Here is a 26,306-nt window from a genome sequence, read left to right as displayed (position 1 = left end):
AGCTATAAAATAGTAGTTACATATATATTACTATGTCTTAAGCGATCCCTTATTGATGACATCACTTGAGTAGGGACCAACTTTATATGATGAAAAAAAAAAATAATTTAACACATTGTGCGCATCTTGATATACTTTTCACGATTTCTTTAATGAGTTATAATATAGACTATAAAAACGGAAACTTTTATTGTATGCAAAGAAGTCGGCCATTTGTAATTACAAGTACTAGATATCTCAACGATTACAAACAAATTGAACTTTTTTTTCTTATTAATCATTAAAAGTGTTTAGTAGCTGGAGATTTTAAGTTTCACAGCTGTTTTGAACTAATGTCAAAAAGTATTCTGATAAAATGGTAGCAAGTTTAGCAGTAGTCTTTAACTACGGCTAATATGACGACCTAACGACAGTGTTCAAATGTAGTCGAGTCATTGCTTTAAAAATTGGATTTCAACAAAATTATGTTTAAAGTCATAGAATAACACCTAAAAAAATATTTTATTCAATGCCTCGCATTTGACTTCCATTTAATAAATATTTTGTATGTGTTGTCGAAAGTTTGGTATTTTCTTTTTAAAAAATTTCGTGTTTTTTTTTAAAAGAAATTTAAATTTGTTACACGGTAATCTTAAAAAGGCATAAGATAGGTGTACTTCTGTGTGTATGGTTAAACTAAATAAAAAACTGTTCTGGGCAACCACGCATCCAAACACATAATATCCCTGCGTATTGTTTAACTATAGAAAGCACATATTTTACTTCTGTGGTAAATAAACTCTTTTATTAGAGTATATGATTTAAACCAGTTGACACTGATCCATCAGTATCTGTTTTTATTTGTCCACACTTGGTGCAGTACTGTTAATTCCGACACAATTTTAGTTGCCCGCCACGTTGCCGCAGTACGTATCATTTAAATGTTTTAAATAGAAATGTTTACACTTCCTGGTTATGTAAAAAAAAATACGAAATACATGTACAATTCCCATTTTTATATTAATTTCAGTACACAGGTACTAACAACAGATGGCAATATAATAGCTTGCAAATGGCTTTTTAAAAAATATTGGGAAACCAACCAAGCGATTTCTGAAAATGTAACAAAAAGATAATGTACCAAATTTCTTCGACATTATACAGAAATCCTGTCGGAGAGAGAGAGAGAGAGAGAGAGAGAGAGAGAGAGAGAGAGAGAGAGAGAGAGAGAGAGAGAGAGAGAGAGAGAGAGAGAACGACATAGAGAAGCAAACAACACAGATACAGTAGTATAAAGAAAAAGGGCACATGATTTACAAATGACAAAATATCAGGTTTTGTATGATATCAAAATTGGTGTCCGATACACAATTTACAAACACATTTGTGGACATAGTTTTACGTGTCCATTTTTTAATCGTTGACGTTAACAAAGAAAATTCAGCAAGATATAGCCTTTTGTTAAGCAGGACAACACACGACGCAATAAAGTCCTTGTAGATATAACACTTTGAAATTAGGTTTCGATTGCAAAATCGCACCTACATGTAAAACTGCATTTATAAAACTCAGCCAACTGTTTAGCAAAGAAAAATATGACATGATAAAGATCTTAAATTCAGGAAGAAAGTTGGCTGTTTTAACTGGGTGAAAATATCGCCGGGTATACAACTTAAAAGACTTGAAACATAATATGTTAAAAAATGATGGAGGGAAAGAAACAGAGAGAAAAGAGAGATAGAACGAAGTTTAGATGAAATACATCGAGATAAATTTCGAAGAATTCAGTAGTCTATTTCTTCTCTGAAAAATTGGAAACATTGAATAATTATTGTATTGGGGGGGGGGGGGGGGGATTGCAGATATTTGTATGAGTATGTTAATGCAAAAATGATCGATTTACAAATACGCTTTAAAAAGACACCCACCCACCACCAATTAACACATATAGGTGATTCTCCTTTAGATATAAATTGTATTTATGGTCGAACAATCGCTGAGATGTGTGTCAATATGGTTTAGAAATAAAAAGACATTATTACTTTATTATATAAAGCAAAACTCCGTGACTTTTGAAAGCTTTATATCAAAGGAAAAGAGTGAACGTGCTCCGACTATGGTCAATATTGGAGGGGGGTAGGTCGTGTCTATAATCACCAAAGTTTGTTATATATTGAGTCCTTAATTTACAATAGGTGTTTTCAACTGTTTCCGTTTGCTATTCTTCATTCTGCTGTTGTTTTTTTTAATGACAACGAGACGGGAATCAGTCAAAAGTCGATACATATTAAAGATATATAGAATATTCTTAAAAATCGTATCTACATTAAAAAATAAAACAGTATTGCAAAGTTTACGAACAATATCTTCTTAATGAATGATGTATTTTTAATCCCTATTTTTTATGTAAAACATGCTTGTAAAATCTCAATAGCAATAACATGTTTTTCTTATCTACTATTAATAAAACTGTATATATCTATAAAAAAATATTTTACTCCAGTAAATGTGAGAATATAAGTCTTTTGATTCAGTGTACATATTCCTGTATAACGAAATATTAGAGAAAAATGACGCTGATAGATATGAAGATAATTATAACAAATTACCCACTGGTATGTAGCAATGGATATAATTTATACAATACTATAACTACATAAAGCAAATATTTTTGGGGGAGTGAAATACTGAATTTGTTTTGTTATCCTTCAACTATTTTTCTCCTTACACACGCCTATCGGTTACAGTCCGCGTGTTGTCATTCCAGATATCCACGTCATCGTAGTTAAACAGGTGTCGTATTCCGTCACCTCAACTTCTAGAATGTAGGACAGCCAGTCCGATGTCTCGACATTTCCTAATAAATTTGAATGAAGGAGGGGGGGGGGGGGGGGGGGGAGAAGAAACTAGTTACACTGCACGGTTAAAAAAATAAGGAAATGAATAAATGGAGAGAGAGAGGGGGGAGATAGAAATATGAAAGAGAGATGTCCATTCAACGAACTTAATGTTTAATTATGCTAATAAAATGTCGCATAATTATGCATATGAAAACAAATATAATAATCATATTGAAAATTGTAAAACATTGTTGTAAATTATTATAACAGAGCATGCGCAAAAGCATGCACTTATCAGCAGCTTTACAGACCATAAATGTTATTGATTGAATTAAGAAAATGATAACGCATACTGGAATTGTTTATGCATCATATTTTATCTAACTACTACAATAGCTGACAGGATGCCAATGATAATAGAAATATTTATTTTATTAGTACATACGGGACTCAAAGTTAAACATGAATACTACTCTTGGTATTACATTTATTTCATTAGTACATTACATACTGTTTACTGTCTTTCCTTTAGTACATTAATACTGTTTAGAATCACTCTTTCCTTTAGTACATTAATGAAATATTCTTAATGAAGGTTAATAGTTTTGAAATTTGTATCAACATTTTTTATGTAATGTCATCTAATGGACAGTCAATATTTTGTGATCAACAAAGTTTAACTCCTTACTAGATAATATTACTCATCATATTTCTTCTGACTAGTAACATCTACATTTAGGATGTCGATTTATTTTTACTTGGTTTATACCTGAAAGTTACATAAGGAGACACACAGTGATCGGGTCACCTTCTATTGTGCACAGCGATGTAACAGATTACCACGAAAACGTTGTGTTGAACGCTGAAAAGAATTTCACTAGGAAAACTCCAATTTTTCGACATTTGATGCCATATGATACTCTTATCCCTTGTTGTTAACGACAAAAATATCCTAACACGTTTCAAAGCACAATGATGATTTTCTAATCAATAAATAATTATTTTAATTTAAAAAAAAAAGTAGTGTGCATGTCTTTTTACTTTTTAACTCTAAAATACAAAGTACAACATTATCAAAACAAAATGGCATGCAACATGTTGCGATATAAAGAAATACAGTACATAGTACATATCTTCAATTTAGTAGGGATATTAGGAAGCATGTGGGTAATTGAGCGTCTTACTTTGAGAATCGTGAAATTAAATAACTGTTTTGAATCAGATCAAAAACTAAGTGTTATCCTTTAAAATAGATGTCAATGCAATAAAATCGGGTTGTACATTACTGCCACATATGTGCATTGTCACATGACAATTATAAATAGTTTTCGTATTTCTTAACATAAAATGAAATAAACAACACAATCCTGCGGTTTTCAAAATACAATAAACAAACCAAGGGAAGGCAAAACAATTCAGTTTGATCCAAACCGTGGCTTGAATATTATGTTCTTCTTAGTTTAATAGTTATTTATTCGTAAGGTAATGCTTTATTTTTTTCTTACAAGCAATGGTATTAACTGTTATGCCATTGTACTGTTGGTGTGTTTTTTTTCTCAGAGTACGTGCATATGTGTTGCATTAAATCTATGGGTAAGTACCTAGATATATTAATTTTGGTCTTAATGTTAAATTAACAACATAATAACGTAAAAGAGACAAAGATAGAAGAAAGATAGACAGACAAAGAGAGAGAGAGAGAGTTCAACATTCTATTATACAGAACACAAGATCATGTTCCATTTGTTAAATGCAGAAACAGCCACCTTAGTTAGGCGAGAGCGTCAGATATACAGATTACCACACTATTGTGATTACCAGTGCATGAGAATTGTGTCTAATGTCAAAGTTATTTCAAGTTATACATTCTAAGGCCATGGGAAAAGTAACAATTTAAAAAAAAACGTTCAAAGGCAAGGACATATGCTCAATTTTTAAATACTGCAAAAATATCTGAGCCTAGATAAAGTTATTTGAAGACAATATTACTCAGCACGTAATCTTAAAGGAAGTGAATATCATAACGTCCATTTCTATATCATAATTCCTCAAGTCTATTTTATAAAAGTCGACTTCGGGTTATATGGACTGTTATGATATTTAATTTATTTAGATCTTCGAGATCTTTGTTCCAACATCCCCACACTTGGCGGGTGCCCTAGCCAAGGTGTTTCCAGAATGTCTCCTCCTCTACCTGGGGAGTAGCCTGTGTCCCGGTCTGTATAAAAGAGGAGGCAGAAAGACAGCTTCCAGATTACTACTCTTTTATTATAAAAGTCGACTTCGGGTTATATGGACTGTTATGATATTTGATTTATTTAGATCCTCGAAATCTTTGTTCCAACATCCCCACACTTGGCGGGTGCCCTAGCCAAGGTGTTTCCAGAATGTCTCCTCCTCTACCTGGGGAGTAGCCTGTGTCCCGGTCTGTATAAAAGAGGAGGCAGAAAGACAGCTTCCAGATGACTACTGGAGAGCCTTGTTTCCCGCACCCCAATTTTATACGCACGGACACTGCGCTACAACATTCTCCTCCTAATAAGTAAATGCTCTTTTATTAATTTAATATGACATTTTAACAATAAATATCAAAATTAATTACAATGAAATTTATCAATCATTAATATTTATTACAAAAATCTCTGAAAATCAAATATTAGTTGAACCCTCTGAATCTATTAACTTTACTTTTGAGAATGCGCGCAAGCGTTATAATTTATCTTACCTGTATAAAAGAGGAGGCAGAAAGATAGCTTCCAGATGACTACTGGAGAGCCTTGTTTCCCGCACCCCAATTTTATACGCACGGACACTGCGCTACAACATTCTCCTCCTAATAAGTAAATGCGATCAAGTGCATACTAATGATCTGACGCACCGCGGTCAGTAGTAGCATTTTATTTAGATTTCTGACCCGGCGTCGACAGGCTCATCACTGGACTTAATAACACATTTCTCCATGAACATAAATAAACATAGGCTATCTATCTAACGCATGTACTTTAACCAATTTCTATAGAATTTCCGTTATGATATGAACATGAAAAAAATAATTGTTGCTTAATAAATTTTAAAAGCCTTTTGAAACTTAAAAATGAGGTATGTTACCTTTTTGTTTATTTCTTTCAAGAGATTTTATCAATTTAACACTCTCAGTGAAAGGTTTATGGAGGTAATCCATTATTCCCCAGCATGCATCTGTTCTCTGACATAGATAAGCCACATTGCTGCTGGTGACTGGGTCAATGTCGTAACTAGGCCAGTGTTTATGTACAGAGTTGATAAAAGAACAAATATGCCTCGATGTGAAGAAAAATTTTGTGTACTGTCATGAGAAGAGAAGGACTTAGTACAGATAACTATTTATGATTTGTACAAAAAATGAATATAGATAAATTAATTTGTAAAATATAAGACCATCGCATATTCCAGATGTTTGTACGGAGATGCATATGGCAGTCAGTGTTTACATAAATAAAATGCTGTTTTTAGATTTCAATTTAAATTAATATAAAATTGTAATTCCATTTTCTTTGTGGGGTTTCCTACCGTTACTTTTTATTTAAATGCCCTGGGAATTTTTCTGATTTGTTTTTTTTTATACATAAGATCTTGATGATATGTACGCCGGTTCTGTTTATGCTGTCAGAAGAATAACAGGACTAAGACACTTTTTAAAAGTCAGAATGCTGTGCAATGCACTTTGTGTGCTCATTTATGTAGCATACATAATGTTCAAACTCATAAACAAGAAATTCCCGAGTCCAAGAAAAAATAGGTCACAATAACACTGATCCACGTACATTCCATTCTAGTTACATGTCACATTAACTGCTGGTGGCAATGCATCATTTTGAGATCCAAAATCTTTCTCCATAAACACTGTTTAAAATGACAACTCTTTACATTCCTTTAAAGTTTCCATTCACATTTTGATGATGGCATTTTATCTCTGTTACTAAACGTGTGTAAAATTGCAATGTGTCTCACTGACGTCAGCATCGGTACTGCCCTCTCTTAGATGCTTAGAGATAACCCAGCAGGGAGGTAATGATTTTAACAATATGGCAGCGCTCATGGATTGCAAGAATTAGTTATTCTAAGTGGTATATCTTTTTACTGAGGAAAGCTCTGTCTAAACGGTTTTCAGATATCATTATACACATCAAACAGACAAATTTAAGCCCTTGATAATTTTTTCATATTCACTTCCTTTAACTAAAGAAAAAAGAAGGAAAATGAAAGAAAAAACGAACGAGTGAAAGAAAGAAAAAAGCAAAGAGAGGAGGAGAGAGAGAGAGAGAGAGAGAGAGAGAGAGAGAGAGAGAGAGAGAGAGAGAGAGAGAGAGAGAGAGGGCAAAGACATATTGTGATATCACAGAGAATGTATGCTCAAAACTTTTTGAGTAAAACGTGTTTTAGTTTCCAACGAAGAAAACGTTGCTTTATATCATACAAAGAAGAAAATCCGAGGTTAAATATAAAGCATTGTTATGACGAAAACAACTTCAGGTTTCATATTCAGTTGAACCAGATACATGATTCTGAAATATGAACGAGAACCAGACAAAGACTTCAACAATACTAACGTGTTAACCAGTGTATGTAAATTATGTGTAATGTCACATTGCTCTCTGTAATACGTTTTGGGTGCTTATTACTTCAATATATACTTGTGTAAGGGTGCTGATCAAAACCATTTAGTAATAACAGTACTGTTAAGTAAAACTTTGTTGATAATAGTTAGGTTTGGAAATGAGTGTGAATGATATAGAATGTCAACGTTATAGCCATCAATTGGCGTGTTTGAATTCGGGGAATAAACTGAATAAATATCTATCAAGGGAGACTATAGGTTGATTAAACAGTTGTTTGAACTTAAAGCTGAATTAAATTGAACAAAACAATCAAATATGAGAAAAACTTTTTTAACATTTGCCACTTTCATTTATAGACTGATAGAATGACACTTCATTGATTGTGAATACGAACTACTATATATATATAGTTTTTTAGAATTTAAGATTTAATTCTTTGAGAAAACTAAAATTAATTTTAATTGATCCTTTTTCATTAAACTTTTAGAACAAGTACACTCAACTTCACTTTTGGGACAATTCGCATTAATCATGCATTTCCCCTTCTTCCTGAGATAACTAAGCATATTAAATTGTTTTCATTTCAAGAAATACCCCTATGTTAGAAATATGATTATTATTTATTTAAATATACTGTATAAATTACACGTGCATGTACTTTCACGTAAAATGTAATATTTTGAAGCGTTAGATAGTCGAGATTTCACAACATTCCGACAGTTACACATTGTGCTGCTTATAATGTTGACTGATAAACACACGATTTATTAAATAATTAGTTATACAATAATATTTACATATATTTCGCGCAGTTAAAACGTTAATTGACCTTTAATTGATGAAGTTGCGATTAAGGGCCCGCTGTAAAAGATAAAAGATTGAATGCAGTCTACATATTGATATTTGCTGCTGAATTTGCTTTCTTAATTTACCCGACGTGTGCCGCAGTTCGTTGTGTTATTGTTTTTAATTAACTAAAGAGCAATGTCAGCATTTTCCGGTTACATTATTCATATGAAGTACAATTCGTATTAATGATATTAATCTCAGCACTCGCGCACAAAAATGCGATCGTCATACAGTAGGGTGCAAATGGATTTGTTTTAAAACATCAAGTATTGGGAGATCCATTAAGGGGTATAATATATATAATTTACAAAAGTCATTGTTTCTGCTTGGAGAGAGAGAGAGAGAGAGAGAGAGAGAGAGAGAGAGAGAGAGAGAGATTATCAATGATAATGGCTATTACCCTTGTTAATGTAATGTAATTTAACCCTCGGTACGGAAGTCAAAGTCACCAATAAATACTTCCCTGGGTATTACGATGTTACAATATGTTCTAAATATAAGATTGCATTTAACAATTACACAATGACATGCTTGAAAATCTTAAACTAATTTTCATTCATGCAAATAAAGAGAAGACTGAGATAAACTAAACCTTGTCTTCATTTATAATGCCTGTATGCCGGATTAAAGCTGAATTATTCATTGATTCATTTTCTTGAATCAAAGGTACCGTATGTCACTTTATATGTAAAAGAAAATATAATAGCAGCGGCATGTGACCAATTATTTTTGTGCAATACACTTTTCTGCTTAAAAATTAGACAATTAAACCCTAATTCAAGAAACCAATGCGTTAAGATACCATGCATAATGTTGATTTGTGTACAGTATGTGAATTGATAGATAGAGGAAAGAAAAAAGACCAAAGAGAGAGAGAGAGAGAGAGAGAGAGAGAGAGAGAGAGAGAGAACAGGAGAGAATGCAAAACACATGTGTACAAAGTACAAAAAATAGACCCATGGCCACGTCGCTCACCTTAACAACAGTACTTTATTTATTGTATTTTATTTTATTTTTATGAAACTCTTTCAGAATCTTGTAAAATTCTCATATATTCCTAGAATTGACAACACAATTACAATGCATGAAATAAGCCTGGTTTATTGGACATCGTTTCTAAAGAGGCATTAACTGTCCTAAACCTTTTATAGATAAAGGAAAACTGTAATATGAACTATTTATGATTATAAAGTAAATGGTCACGGTGGCCTTGAGATAGGGTTATGGGGATATGGAAATGCTTACAGAGTAAAATAACTAAACATAGACTTGTGTTTCTTGAGTAAAGTTGTGGTTCTATGCTGAACTTTAAACCTTTTTAGAGGTACAGCATTGATATGGGGATCAGGGTTATATACAAGTTACAGCATTGATATGGTGATCAGGGTTATATACAAGTTAGAATCTACACTATCTTGGAATGCTTGCATGGTGATCTCACAGACTGTATGAAGAAGACTAGTTTAACTGTTTTTCTTATCTATTTCTATGCTGAACGTTGAACTCTTTTAGTGGATCTAGCATTTACAATCTAGAACCTACAGTAATTTAGAATGCTAGCATAATTATGTACAACAATTGTAGCTTTGTAGTTTCTAAGAAAAAGATTTTGAAAGAATTTTACTTTATGCATCTATGTTAAAACTTTGAATTATATTGGGGCCCCAGTAATAGTCCGAGGTCATGATTTAGAATCTTCATCAAAAGACTTTTTATATGTCACAGGTGGTGAAAAGTCAAGTCGCAACCGGGACTCGAACCCAGGGCCTCTGGCGTACCGTGCCAGCGCTCTAACCACTGACCTATTGAGACCCGATATATTGACTGACAGTCACACAACTGTGAACCCGGTGACATACTCCCCCTCTTGGTAGAAATTCGTCCTCGAATTTACGAGTAGAATTCTACGAGTGAAGGAAATGTTGTGAAACATGTTCCTAGGGAGTGACCGTGGGTTTTGTACGTTGGGCGCCAAATGTCACAGGTGGTGAAAAGTCAAGTCTCAACCAGGACTCAAACCCAGGGCCTCTGGCGTACCGTGCCAGCGCTCTAACCACTGAGCTATTGAGACCCGATATATTGACTGACAGTCACACACCTGTGAACCCGGTGACATATATATGAGACAAACCAAATTTTCACTGTTCTATAATTATCTCCTTTTTTATTAAGGTTTAGCACTTCATTTCCACAATTAAGTACAGTGCTGCTATCGTGAAAGTTGACAAAACTATCCTATCCTATCCTATATTCTGTATCCTGCATCCTATCCTGCAAATAAGCTCTATCCTATCCTATCCTATCCCATACTTTCAAAATATAGGAATGCAAGTTAAATGAAACGAAATTTAAGAATAAAATGATTTTATCAATTAATGTGGTACTCAAAATGAATAATTAAATCTTAAAACCGAATATTCATCGAGTGGGATAATTTACTTACCTGTGCTACGGTAAAATTAAATCGTACGCGGGATGGACACAATAACGTAAACAAACAGGTAAGGGATTCGATTTTTTATTTAATTGTATTTATGCATAAAAAACAGATAAATAACTTCGATGCACTTATTGAGGAACTGTTTAGTCACATATTTTTATCAAATCATTTTCTTATCACATATAACTGAGCGTAATTCTCGTTATTCGAGCGATTCGTTCGGCGATAAATGTAAACACGATCTGGAAATAAATAATTTCTTTAGGAAGTTTACATCGTTTATAGTTAAACCACTCGGAGTTATTTTTAAAGTATAAATTCTTAAACATTTATAGCTAGCTAACATTTATTAATTCGATATGTTCAGGTTAATATCGGACAGAAATATGCGTCCCTGTTACATGTATTGGGCATCGAAGAAATTATATGAAACGTGAAGCAATGTCTGTTTCTTGTATACATGTTTATCTTTTAAAATGCCAAATTGGTCGGTTATAAATTCAAGCTTTTATTGATTTGCAGACTTTAAATAAAGTAAATACAGAAATCTATTTCTGACGATGTCAAATGTTGCATCGAATTCTCACAGTAACTCCGTACTTGCGTACGAATTGACAAAGATGTAGCGCCGACATTTTAGCGCGCATTAATGATATGCACCGCGTTCGTGATATAATAATTATTCTTAAATGATTTAACTTGTAAAACGTATTGAATTGACATTGAAAATACATTGTTTAGCCAATTTTCGTTTCGCAAAATAACTCTGAAATTTATACTCGAATCTGATTGGCTACAGGATGCAGAATAGGATAGGATAGGATAGGATAGAACTTAACTTTTATATTTCTATCATGTATCGTGCATCCTGCATCCTATCCTATCCTTGTCAACTTTCAGGATAGCAGCACTGTATTTCATTTTCACAAGAATGCTTTGTACTACCAAATCGGGTTGAATTTGGCCAAATTGTTTTAGAATAGAAATAAAAAAAATATGAACAATTTACAGAAAGATGGGCGGACAGACATACAAATTGATAGACAGAGAGATGGGGGACGATAGGTGATCAGGAAAGCTCACCTGAATCAAAGATCCAAGGGAACTTTAAAGTAAGTAATTATTTTATCCTTGTGACATATGTACAACCAGGTAGACATTATATTAAAATTCGGTACTGCAACCGTCCAAAAGAGAGAGAGAGAGAGAGAGAGAGAGAGAGAGAGAGAGAGAGAGAGAGAGAGAGAGAGAGAGAATAAGTTTTTTAGTGATAACTTGACACCTATAATTGGAAATACTCAAAACATATTTTGTTTCTCATATACCTTGTAAGGTAATACTTTGGAGGCTTTTTTTCTTACGAGCAATGGTATAAACGTGCCATTTTATTTTTGGTGGTTTTTTTTAGGTATGAATGAATATTTGTTGCACAAAATCTATGGATAGGTACCTAGACATATTAACTTTGGTCTGAAATTAACAGCATATTAATATCAAATAACGTTTTTTGTCAATAAATTATCTTAAGATTAAAAAACTAGGTACAATCGTAAAAGTAGCACAGTGTTGAATCGTCCTTACACATGGCTATAGTGTGAAGTGTAGATTAGTCCTTACACAGAGCTATAGTGTGACGTGTTGATTCGTCCTTACACAGAGCTATAGTGTGAAGTGTTGATTCGTCCTTACACAGAGCTATAGTGTGAAGTGTTGATTCGTCCTTACACAGAGCTATAGTGTGACGTGTTGGTTCGTCCTTACACATGGCTATAGTGTGACGTGTTGATTCGTCCTTACATATGGCTATAGTGTGACGTGTTGATTCGTCCTTACACATGGCTATAGTATGACGTGTTGATTCGTCCTTACACATGGCTATAGTATGACGTGTTGATTCGTCCTTACACATGGCTATAGTATGACGTGTTGATTCGTCCTTACACGTGGCTATAGTATGACGTGTTGATTCGTCCTTACACAGAGCTATAGTGTGACGTGTTGATTCGTCCTTACACAGAGCTATAGTGTGACGTGTTGATTTGTCCTTACACATGGCTATAGTATGACGTGTTGATTTGTCCTTACACAGAGCTATAGTGTGAAGTGTTGATTCGTCCTTACACAGAGCTATAGTGTGACGTGTTGATTCGTCCTTACACATGGCTATTGTGTGACGTGTTGATTCGTCCTTACACAGAGCTATAGTGTGACGTGTTGATTCGTCCTTACACATGGCTATAGTATGACGTGTTGATTCGTCCTTACACATGGCTATAGTGTGACGTGTTGATTCGTCCTTACACAGAGCTATAGTGTGACTAGTTGTCGCCTGGGTTTTATATTCTTGATATTATGTATTAATTAATGACCACTAAATATAGAGTTAATGAGTACAATCCGATTTTGTTTTCTTCAGAACTCTTTTTATACATTTAATATATTACTGCTAAAAACTAATCGTATCATTCTTATGGCAAACATGTGTTTCTAAAAATGAAGTACAATATTTCATTGCGTAACACAGACAATACAGCAAACCAACCAATCAGGTGACACTTCTATTGTCGGGTGTAAGATGTCAGTCTGGCACATTCTGCATAAATTGGGGTACACCTGACTGCAGGTACTATATTGGCGGCTGGACATTTAAACATTCCAACATTAGGGACAAAGAGTATCTTTAACTCTCATATTCAGGTAAGGTATTAATTATTATATTCATCTGATTAAATTTAAAACTTAATGTTTCAAGATATGAACCATTAATTAAATATGTCTACTATCATCATTGAGTGGGATTTGGGCATATTGAAGTAGCGTTTAGTTTTTTTTTTTTAGCCAAGGGGGAAAACCGATTCGTTTTTTGTTGACAAGAACTGTTGATGTTCCGTATTGTGATTCCTGTTTGTTTATTATAGACTGACGACTTCTGCTTCATGGAATATCAGGTGTTAAAAAAAGGAAAATAAACAGTGTTCATAGCTTCCGAGACAAAGTGCGAGGCCCGGGTATTGAAACAAATGGCGCCAGGTAAGTCAATGAAAAAAAAAATAGGCAGCAGTCTGTGAGATGTACATGTCATTTGATACACTGTATTTACATTATAACGTCAAATAACGAAATGGAATACTTATTCCATAAATGTGATGGGTTTTTTTTCTTTTGTTAAATGTCATCATCTTTAAAAAAAAAAGAGGAGGTAGTAAATGTGAAATGACAAACATAAATGACAAACAGAGAGAGAGAGGGGGGCAGACAGACAGAGAGACAGACAAAGAAGGAGATAAAGAGAGAGATAATGAGAGAGAGAGAGAGAGAAAGGGGATATACACATTAAATGTACTGGTGTACATGTAAATATCATTAAGGAGTACAAACATACCGTTATCAACAGTTTTACAGACTTTAGATGTACTTTATTAGATTCAGAAACTGATAATATATACTGGAATTTGTTATGCATTAGTTAAATGTAACCACTATATTGTTTTTTTAAATACTTTAGAAGAGTGACAATGATGACTGACATTATCCTGATAATTGTAGTCCCCGATTACAGGACGCTAAGGCGTCCATCCACTATCACAGGATCTAAGGATGACGCTGTGTTAAAATAAATATACGAAACAACATCTCTATAAACGGAGAGAGAGAGAGAGAGAGAGAGAGAGATTTATTTTTTCGATATTTTAATACTTTTAAATAGAAGAGTGATAATGATGACAGACATGATTACCCTGGTAAGTGTAGTCCTCGGTTACAGGACACAAATTATAATGCGTCCATCCGGTACCAGAGGATCTAAGGATAGCGCTGTGTTTAAAAAAAATATACGAAACATCTCTATAAATGAAAAGAGAATAAGAGATAGAGAGTGAGTAAGAGAGAGAGAGAGAGAGAGAGAGAGAGAGAGAGAGAGAGAATTGTTTTAAGGAGATTGGGTGATCAACAAAGTTATCAGATTTACAATAAATATTTAGATATGATTTGTTAAGCTATAAACTATTGTTTAGTAAAGAGAAATCAAGTTTAGCTTTTAAGGTATACCACTCCTAAATGTTCTAGTATCAATACTTTCTTGAGAAGTACATCAGTGAAATCTGTAGAAGAAGCATATCTAAAAACTATGCCAAGATAATGGAAGGTCAGTGTTCATACCTCTAAGTAATGGCCAATTTAATTTGATCGTTTAGCACCTAAAATGCAAGTTCAGCCTGATTAGGATTTGTTGCCAGTATTTTTGATTAAACAAACCTATTTCTCCAAGTATTGTTTTTAATTATGAACAATGATCACACTGAACAGAGGGATTACCAAAACGTTTGTATACGAAGCTGCATAAATTTTTGTGTGTCCTTTCTGCACTTTAAATAGACAATTTTTATAATAGTTACAATTTGATTTTGAAATATCTATAGATATTCGGCTTCAAAGGTAAAATTCTCGCAAAATTTTGGTTAAAAAAATTAGATATTTTCTATATATTTGCATGATTTTATGTTTAACCTGTATCACTCTCACAAAATGTCATTTTGTACGTGTCACACAGAACCTATAGAACATGTCACAAATTTATCAAATGTTAAAACTGTGAAATATAATAAAAAGAAAAGCATATTGAAAATTCATAAAAATTGCTTGTTAGGGTCTTCCGTTGGAAACGGAAGACCCTATTGTTTTTGTTAGGTTTCTTTTTCCTCTATTTTTCACTATTATTATTCTTTTTTTTCTTAACATTTTTCTTAAAACTCATATATCTCAAATATGCTTCAATGGATTTTTATGAAAATTTCACGAATAATACAAAATATCAAGGTCTTTTATCAGGTACATTTTTGTTGATGACGTCACTTCCGGTCGGCCGTAATTTTTGTTTTTCTTTTTGTAAAAAGTGATCTTGTCCCCCCTTTTTCGCAAAAACGATTAAAGATAGAAAATTGAAAGTTTCAGGAATGATAGATTTTTGAATTTCTAGGGCCGATCAGGTAAAACTACGATCGTCCGTCACTTCCGGTCCGCTCAAACAGCATTTTTGGAAAATTGTGTTTTAAAATTGTTTAAAATCAAATAATCTACAATTTTTTTTCCATCAGAATATGTTTTAAACTTATCAAATTTTAATATGAGCAGGTCGTCTGTCACTTCCGGTCATCACCGGAAGTGATTCTAATATTTCGATTTTTGGAATTTTAAAGCATATGCGTTTTGTTGACATTTTTGTACGGAATACAAATCTGAAAACCGTTTTAAAATCGGACAACGCATTGCAGAGATATTGAAGTTTAAACATGACGTTTTCCGGAAATCTGCATTTCGCAGTGTAGGTTGAAAAATTAGTTTAAAAGGAAGTAAATATGATAGTAAATCGTACCAAATGTGCTTTCAGGTAATTCAGGCATTCTCGAGAAATTAAGCATCAAAATTTTGAAGCGAGAGTCTGAGTAGCTCAGTCGATAGAGTCGTGGACATGGCCCAGGTGACCCGGGTTCAAGCCCCGGTTGCCCCATTTTTTTTTTTACTATTTTTCGCTTAGATCTACGATTTTATCTTTGAAGTGATAGGTTTAATCTAATCTATTCAAAAATCGGACGGAAGACCCACTCGTTGCTCGCAACGAGATCGTGTCTAGTTTCTGTTATTTTCGTCTAAAAAGCCTTCTGCACGAAAAAATAGTTCCCCAAAAATCGTGTTTGTATCTTGAATTCAAATAGATTTTCTTTATAAATGTTGTGTAATTATGAAATAACGATCTTTCTGTGATGATCAAATAATAAAGCCATATTTATTTTAAATGTAATGATCATCTGCGCAATGAGATCAAAACGTGAGGAGTGAGATACCTTAAATGTTATCATTTTCCTTTATATGTTTATACAAAGCTCTTCTTACAAAGGAGGTCGGTAGAGTCTAAAAATGGCTATAACCACCCAGCCCTCACAAAAAGTCCTGTTTATAAGATGATAGTTTAACGCAATATGAGCTGTATATTTTAGAATTTTATTTCGCTGCAAAAACCTGCTAGTAAGATAAGTCTACATATAAAATAAGGTTTGAAAAAATCATTATTTTTTGTCAAAGGAGATATTTTTCTTCTAAGGAATATATATAGCAAGGCAATTTTTGTACAGGACGACAATAATTCAATTTTGCTCCAAATAAGGCTTCTTAACGACATTTTCCACAAAAATATGGCTAGCAGATATTTAAAACCCATTATATTTTTGTCATTTTAGTAGAAAAGAACATAAAACAAAAATTCAACATGAAACATGCAGCTCATATTGCTTTAATTGTACATGTTAGCAACCTAAAATGAAAGTTTGGTGTATGTACCCTGCTGTAGATGTTGATAAATTGATTTATCTCCTGTATGACATTGCAGTCAACATGCTCATAAACAACCTACACATGTATATACATTGATGTTACTCTTCATCAGACATCAAGGTAAGGTACAATATATGGAATATCACATTTTAACTTATATTTCTCGTGGGATCTAAAGATGGTATAAATATCGTTGAGTTGTCAGCACAATATGTTCATGGTTGAACATCAATAAATATACAAATGGTCTAAAAATGTGCGAACCATCCTGGATTCCAATATTCGATGACGCATATTGCGTCCCAAAAAGGCCATCTGGCGTTTATTTGAGCGTCCGCTTGTTTAATGTTGATGTATGTTCGTTTTATATTTATGTCTATTGGTTTTACTTTTTGTGTTTGATTTGTATTTAGATATCTTTGGTTGGTTTTATGTACATTTTTTGCAGAGAAGACTGTTGGTTTTTTAAGACTGTTGGTTTTGCACTTATGGTCATTGATAATGTTATTTTTGATTGCTGAATTTAGTTTAACAATGATTTTGTAAAAATGTGTTATTTGCCCTTTCCGCTGCCCATATGTATGTACCCTGCTGTAGATGTTGATAAATTGATTTATATTATATCTTGTATACATTGCAGTCAACATGCTCATAAACAGCCTACACATGTATATACATTGATGTTACTCTTTATCAGGCATCAAGGGAAGGTACAATATATGGAATATCACATTTTAACTTATATCTCACGTGGGATCAAAAGATTGTATAAACATCTTTGAGTTGTCAGCACAATATGTTCATGGTTGAACATAAATAAATAAACAAGGTTTCTGTCAAAGGGTCTAAAAATATATGTACTACATGTAGTAATCTAAACACGGTGCATTCATATTATTGATATATTTTAAGAAAAAAGTTGCACAGTCCATTAAAAGCAAGATTTCTTTATTGACAATTCAGCCTTTTTGTATCCGGAACAATTAACATTTCTTACGGAGATTTAAAATGGAAAAAAAGTTATCCGTTCGGAAGTAATCGGGACACCTCGTAACGTTTTTTTAACCCAATCATTCTGGTAGTTTTCATGTCGTTAGCAATGCAAAATCTCCGTACACTCTATGATTCTGGTTGTGTTTTGAAACCTAAAGTTGTAAAGGGGGCGTTTCAAAACAAAAAATATGGGTATTTAACCAAATATTAAGCAAAAAGTGGTGAAAGCAGAAAAATAGGACAGAGTATAGTCAGCCGGCGTTCTTGTAACTTCGTTCTGTGCATCCCCTGGGAAGTTATTTCCATTAAAACTAAAATCGCGCATTTAATTAGAAACGAATTGGCGCATTAAGTTTCTTGCGCGGATCTAGCAAGGAGATGTGGCACGGACCCCCAGCCTCTCAGTTACTTAAATTAACATTGTAAAATTACTGTAAATATGCCTTTGAATCCAGTCTAGCAAACATGAATACCTCTCATCCACCCCCCCCCCCCCCACCGGCGGAAAAATAAATGCCAAATCTTCAATCCTATGTATACTGTAATTAAAATGTCTTGCAAATATAGTTACTTATTCATCTTTCAGGAATTATTCAGTGGTATTTGCAAGTCGGTTTTACATTAATTTCACAATAAATACTGCTCAGAGAAAATTTAATTCTAGTTTGCGGACATCTTCAAATTTTCAAAAGTGTAAAAGTAATTCTGGTGCAGGTATTTCGTAGTTTATAGATTATAACATCGGTTACCCCATCCTCCTTTGTTTCATACGCGCAACTTATTGTGGCGCTCTTTATAAGTCCACTACCAATGAAACCAGGGGGGGGGGGGGGTGCTATAGTCTTTATCGATGTTTGTCAGTCATTCTGTCACCATTTCGTGTTCCCCCTTTTTTGTTATGGTTTGTCAAATTGATTTCAAACTTTATGTGAAATTTAATAAGATACCATACGGATCAAGTTTGAATATGTTTACTTTTAATCAACTGGGGCCCGTTTCTGAAAAAGGCCTACGTCCAGGCGTAAGCTTAGTCCGGTATAAATCTGGGACTAAACCTCAACACGACTAAGTTCCGTTTCACAAAAAGGGGGAAATTTTGTCTGTTTGTGAATATGATTAAGTTGGGCATTATCTTGGTAGGATGCCACTCGGCTTTCTAATGGTTGCTAATGGAAAAGAGAAACAATTCGTTAAAATTAAAGTTTTTTTTTCTTTAAGCGCGTATGGAAAGTAAATTAAGTAAATTCACCCACCATCCGGCTTACTTTGAAATTGCTCTCATTGACCAATCAGGATACTTGATCTAAATGTTACCGGGCTAATTTAACAGAATTTCTTCTACGAGCTGCACTGATTACTAAAGGCCAAATAAAGGTGATAAAGTCAATTAGATGAATTTCGATGTACGCATGTTAACAAAGAGAAGATTAAGTAAAGCCGAAACGAGTAAATAAGTTTACTGACGTATAGAAAATAGAATAATCTTCCCGAGTCGCTAAAGTGTCGCTCTGATAACACGAAGATCGAAATAAACAATAAAATCGAGCATAATTTTATAAAGGTTTTTTTCCCGAATTTGTTACCTAACAAATTAGCACAATGGGGAAGAGCGTATGAGAGTATGAAGTTGTGATTCATAAGTTCGAATCCTGCTGGGGCTTTTATAATTTTGACCATTCCCAAAAACATTAACTTATAGTTCTTGTTCAAATACTATAAAATTTGAAAACTTTAAAACGGTTATGGTATTTTGATTTCAATGTACTTATATCCACATTTGTATCAACAGGTGTCACATACCACCGTAAAGTTATTACAGGCAATGATATTTGAAAACTTCTCGGATTCACGATCGGGTGAATAGCGCTAATGTAGGTGTGCCTATTTACCCGAATGGACCCAAAATGACCAAAAATGGATAAAAAAATGATGAAAAAAATAATTTTAACTGGCATGCGTTGGGATACTCCATTGAGAATTCAAATTTCTTAAAAATCATAGTAGAATTCCAGAACATATGCTTCAGACCCTCACCTTAAAAGAAAAAAATATTCCTCAGCCCCCCCCCCCCCCCACCCACTACCCCTGGAAGAAAATTTCTGAATCTGCGCATGACGCCGGTGGTGGACATGTTTTGCTTAATTGTGCAATACTCTTAGAATGCTTGCTTTATTCCAAATATATCATGCAGTGAAAATTGACTTTGAAATTCAATTATTTAAATAGTTTAATTAGATCAAAGATGGTTTACTAATTTTCAATTTTTTTAGTTTAACAAATACAGTGAGGTTGCCATTAACGAATCGTCTCCATTACCGAATCACTTTCAGATAAACAATTCTGTATTTTTCTATTAAAGGTCCAATACTTAACCTAACCTATCCTGTCATGTAGAGTTATTCTTGTTTTAATTATTTATCATGAAATTATTAAATTTTATCTTGTTTTATGTCGTAATTTCTAAACAAACATGAACAAGCTTTTTGAAGACGCAGACAAAAAGCATGCGTGCAGCTGACTACTTTCACTTTTCGGTTGAGCTCTGATGTGAACGGCTGATTGAATGTAAGCATATTTGGTATAGATAATTAATAAAATTATCTGTCTACAAGCACTGGAAGCGTCAAACAATTTCTTAATCAGAGAATAATTATATTGGCTATAATGTTGTGGGTAGTCAGGGTTCCAATAACGAATCACCGAGATGCGGGGATCATGGAGGGATCATGTCAAAATTAATTGATACCGCTACGATTATTTGCACATCTGCTTCAATAAAAGAATCCAGAAACAACAATAACAGATTTTAAAAACACATCTCATTCCCATTTTCTAGAACATTTTTCCATTCGATTATGATTTCAACCATATATTGGTGTCTCCAATTCCCTGTATTAAAACGGATATTTATTGATTTAAAAACCCATGCCTTACAAATTAAAGTTATTCGTATTCGATGACATTTAGTAGTTTATTTCCTAAAAATATAATTTTCCTTGAACATGGATCCAGTTTGCAGATTCACTATACATTTTTAATTTTGTTTTAAAAATATTTCATAAGTACAAACGATCGCTGATTCCATACATGTACAGGTTATGGAAAATATTTATATTCCTTGAACACCTATCCAGTTTGCACATTCAGTCATTCACTATACATTTCTAGATTTGTTTTAAAATATTTCATAGTACAAATGATCGCCGATTCAAAACGTCTGTCTTCTTGGAACTTGTTCTTCCATTTCTATCGGTGGAGGGTTTTTTTTGTTTGGTTTTTTTGCTGGATCAGGTCAATACTGAGTCCTGTTTTTGTTTTGTGTTTTTTTGGTTGATTAACTATACAATCACTAAACATGTTTCTAGACAATTTCGTGTATTTTATTTTGTTTACTTTAAAATCGCTCTAGGATATGCTTCTAGATCTTTTAAAACCTTTTTTATAATTAGTTACCGTTGTGTATTCAAACTATTTTTTTTTGAATAAATAAAAAAAAACAAAAAACAATGCAGAAATTTAAATTCATATTTTCTTTTTTTTTTTAATTCTTTATTGGATGAGTTATTTTCCTCGTGATAGTCTTCAAGTTTCTGTATGTTTATTTTATTTTAAGTGTTGTTGTGCCGCACGAAAAATCTATGATGTAGTACATATATATGTTATAAAAACCCAATCTGATAAAGTATTTAATTAATATCGACACATAATTTCAATGCAAATAACTTAAACCCCTTGCGACACAAACTTCATCTTTCTGTGAGTTCTATGAACTGAATAACGTCACTTGTCAATGCAAGTTTGGGAAAACCCTCGTGTGTCGGTTTTTTCTCGATCCATTTACATGTATATTTCTTTGTAATTTCATGAAAAGATGTTCATATACATGTATCTCATAAAATTAACAATATTGATGACTTACAATGACTAAAAACTAAATGATTTTTAATAAATTGGTGGATCAAAGTTTACAAATCATGCAGTCATTTTTTTTTTTACTATTGAATTCATTGTTATTCTTTCATGAATTGTCGGGTAAACAGAAATAACACTTCACTCAAAATGAAAAAAATTATTAGCTCTTCCATTTTTCTTATTCATGCTTTAAAGCATATTAAAACTTAAAAAAAGATATTTCGACACCATCCCTAACAAAAAATAATCAGCTGTATTTCACGTGATTCGGTAATGGAGAAAATGATCCGCTAAAGGAGAAAACATCGTTCATCAAAGTACAGCGATAATTTTTGTTTAATCATTGGTTGTTGGGAAAGAAATATATGATGTTATGAGTCAAGTATGGTACAATAAAACAATGTTGTATTATGAATATAACTCGAGCTTGGTTACGTACAATCAACGCGAATTTACTTTTTGATTCGTTAAAGGCGACCTCACTGTAAATGTTAAACGATTTTACCAAATAAATGGAAATTGTTTATTAAGGGCCAGACAGTCCCTTAATGACGGGCAAAGACAAAAAAAACAAATTATACATTAATTAAGCATTATATATAGGACAAAACAGCTGTAGCCTCCAAATGTTGTCTCACCTTCATGTGGTCCGCAACTTGTATATCAGGGCTGATACACTACTACCACAAGCGCTATATCAGGGCTGATACACTACTACCACAACAGCTATATCAGGTCTGATACACTACTACCACAAGAGCTATATCAGGGCTGATACACTACTACCACAACAGCTATATCAGGGCTGATACACTACTACCACAACAGCTATATCAGAGCTGATACACTACTACCACAACAGCTATATCAGAGCTGATACACTAGTACCAAAACAGCTATATCAGAGCTGATACACTACTACCACAACAGCTATATCAAGACTGGTACACTACTACCATAACAGCTATATCAGGGCTGATACATTTCTACCACAAGCGCAATATTACGGCTGATACACTACCACAACATCTATATTAAGACTGCTTCACTCCTACCACAACAGCTATACCAGTGCTGATACACTTTACTCCCACAACAGCTATATCAGGATGAATACACTAATTCCACAACAGCTATATCAGGGTTGATGTACTAGGTAAATGTCTTATTGTTGGGCAGTGACATTCTTACATATATAATGTTGTTTTACTTGGTGGTCATTTATAGGAAGTTGCGGGAATGTCATTGTTTAAATGCCACTATAAGGGTACACGATAAGGCTTACCTTACAAGTCTTAAAGCTTAAGTTCTTGCCTTGCCGTGTGTACATCCTTAATACACGTTTTTTGCTAGCCTTACATTTAAACTTATGAAAAGAGCACTGCTCTATTTCCTAATACAATACTTAGCTGACATTTGTATCGTAGCTAATGAAAAATCATTTACCTTAATGTCAATCTATTCACAAGTATATCAAATCGTACATGTTGGTAGATTTGAGTGACCACATGCTATGTGAGGAGTTAAATGATTTATTAACTCTTCAAAGCATTGCTAATACATCCGTACAAAATTGTTTACATTTTCGTTTTATAGAAATGAACATCTTTGACTTTATTTAGTTGCTTGTTACAAAACTTTGCCCCTCTCTAAATGTAGATGCATAATCCGAGACTCATGTAACCGATCGATAGCGGAGCCGCTAGCTGTATTTGGGCTGTCGTCCAGACGACAAGGAATGTGCTTGTAGAGCTGGCCGTTCACATGTTTCTGTGATATGTGTTCATAAAATGGTTCTAATGCATGGAAAATAAACCCACTTTTTCTACAATACACGGCCGTCATATAAAGCATAACGTGTGTTACTGGCATGGCAAATGTTTTCTCTGGCAATTTAAACGAGCACGGGATTGATTCCTATAGAACGCTTCTGATTAAACATTACAAGAAATTGAATTACTATAAACATAATATTTTCATTGTGGAGATGATTTTAAAAAGTAAACATAATATTCAATTAAAATATTACTTGTATATGAATTCAAAGTCGCCAATTATAAGTTGCAATTATTTGGGATTATAAATATGACTTGCCCCGTAAAATATCTACAAAATCTACAAACGGAAATATCAAACAGCCTTCATAAGCAAATTTGCATGGAACAAATGTTGTTCGATATTTATCAAATACGCTGTAGCCTTAGCAATCGAAAAAAATTAACAAAATATTCTACAAATTCTACAAATAACGAATGTAAGACGAATCATAGCCGGGATGTTATTTTTTTAAACAACTACGTATAGCTTTCCTAAAAGCTTACATGACTAAACGAAGTTTTTCATCGGAAGCATGTATTAGCTTCCTTAGCTGCATATATGTAGCTCTTGGTCTGAAAAATTAAAAAAAAATCAGAATTACTCCCATCCGAATTTTTCCAGACCGGGGGCTACAGATTACCTTTAAAAATACATTTTTAAATTTGCCGCTGTTCATAAATTCATGAAAGAAACGCGCAGATGCAAGGGGTAATACATGTAAGTCGTTTAATTGATATGGGATTTATGAATTCCATTTATATTGTTCTCATGATTTTTGAAAAAAAATCATGTTTGTCGGTGAAATGAAAACAGTTTTACACGGTACGGGTATGCTCATGTGTTCACATTGTATGACGTGTCTCTCAAAAGTTCCTAGTTTGGACTCGTCCACTACAACGGTGCGTAAGAATGAATGAAACATTCTGGCGCGAAGCCCTGTATTATTTCCATTGGCTAGAATAGATTCTTCCGTGGGGGTCGGGATGGGTATAAAAACCACCGTTCAAAGTTTTCAATTTATTTACAATGATTAAACAGATCGAATGTCTAAGAAACGATATTTAATTCCAAATGACAGTCATTTTAATCGGTTGACGCGTGAGCATGTATATTGAGACAGACAGGCATTCTTTCATCTTATTAATTAAAGACGAATGAAATCGTCCAGCAGATAGAGAAAACCAAACTCCCTGGCATTGTAGTTCTTCCTGTTAACTTTTCAGACTGCATGTTAAACTAAATTTATTATTTTGTTTATTAATGATAATTCAACATCAATTATTAATTTACATTACATTCTACTACGCTAGCACACAATCTTGTTGCGATGCCCCCCTCCCGGCATTGATACCTATTTTTAAATCAGGATTACACACGTGCTTGCATGTGGCAGGAGACAGGCTGGAACGTTATGTTAACAATCAGTTACCGATACATGTATCACCCCTTGGACAAGTATTTTTAGTAGATACGTGTAGTAACTGATAAATGTGCAAACCATAGAAGAATGCAAGATCTACGTACATTAACTCTTTGATACAATATTTTTTTTTCCAACATGCCTTTGGTCTATGATAGTAAGAAAATATGCTTGACTTTATATCGGAAATTACTAATTTTTATATCCCCCTTTTCAATAAACAAAACAACAAAATTGATCCCGATAAATATAGTTATCCAAAAAAAACCCAACAACTCTAAAACAAACACTATACAATGTATTCATCCTTCCCACACAATGTTACCTTTTCGATTTTTGTCAACGTTGTTATGTCGTTTCAATAGATTCATAATTTTACTTTTATCATGATTAGAATATAATAACGGTATTTTGTATATTTTGTATATTTGATGTTGGAACTTCAATACTTGCATATATATGCCAGACTTCTGCACATTTAGTCTTGCATGGCAACTTGTCGTATGCGTTGTTTGAGCATTTTTAATTCATCACGAGAGAGAGAGAGAAAGAGAGAGAGAGAGAGAGAGAGAGAGAGAGAGAGAGAGAGAGAGAGAGAGAGAGATTCTGTACATGTACTTTTTAAAATTGGTATCATACATATATATAATAAAAAATAACAGAGAGCCGATTCAAAACTCTACTGGTTTCATTATAATCGATTCAAAACTCTACCGGTTTCATTATAATCAGTATTTTTTTCATGCAACTTTTTCGATAAAGCTATGAATAGTTCATTTTGAAACTTCATACAAAATTTTATAAAACCCTAAATTGTAAAATACTGAAATTGTAAAATGCTAAATATTGTGCCCGATTTCTTGCTTTTTTAAGGGAAAGCTTCATTGATGCATGTTTAAAAAAAAACACCTGACCCTTTAAGACAAAATAAATTGACAACATCTGTGATATCTAGCTGCAGGGCTGTAGCTCTCAGTCTGAAAAAGAATCCATTAGACGACCTGGGACCTAGATCGTCCACCCGAATTTCTTGATAATTGCCATTTCTTTTGCTCGCGTACACATGTTGGTCGTATACTCACCGAGAGTAAATGGTTCGTATTTCAAGTTGAAAGGTAATACATGTACTG

Source organism: Crassostrea angulata, chromosome 9 (assembly GCF_025612915.1).
Source record: "Crassostrea angulata isolate pt1a10 chromosome 9, ASM2561291v2, whole genome shotgun sequence".
Lineage (NCBI taxonomy): Eukaryota > Metazoa > Mollusca > Bivalvia > Ostreida > Ostreidae > Magallana > Magallana angulata.
This window is presented reverse-complemented; position numbering follows the sequence as displayed.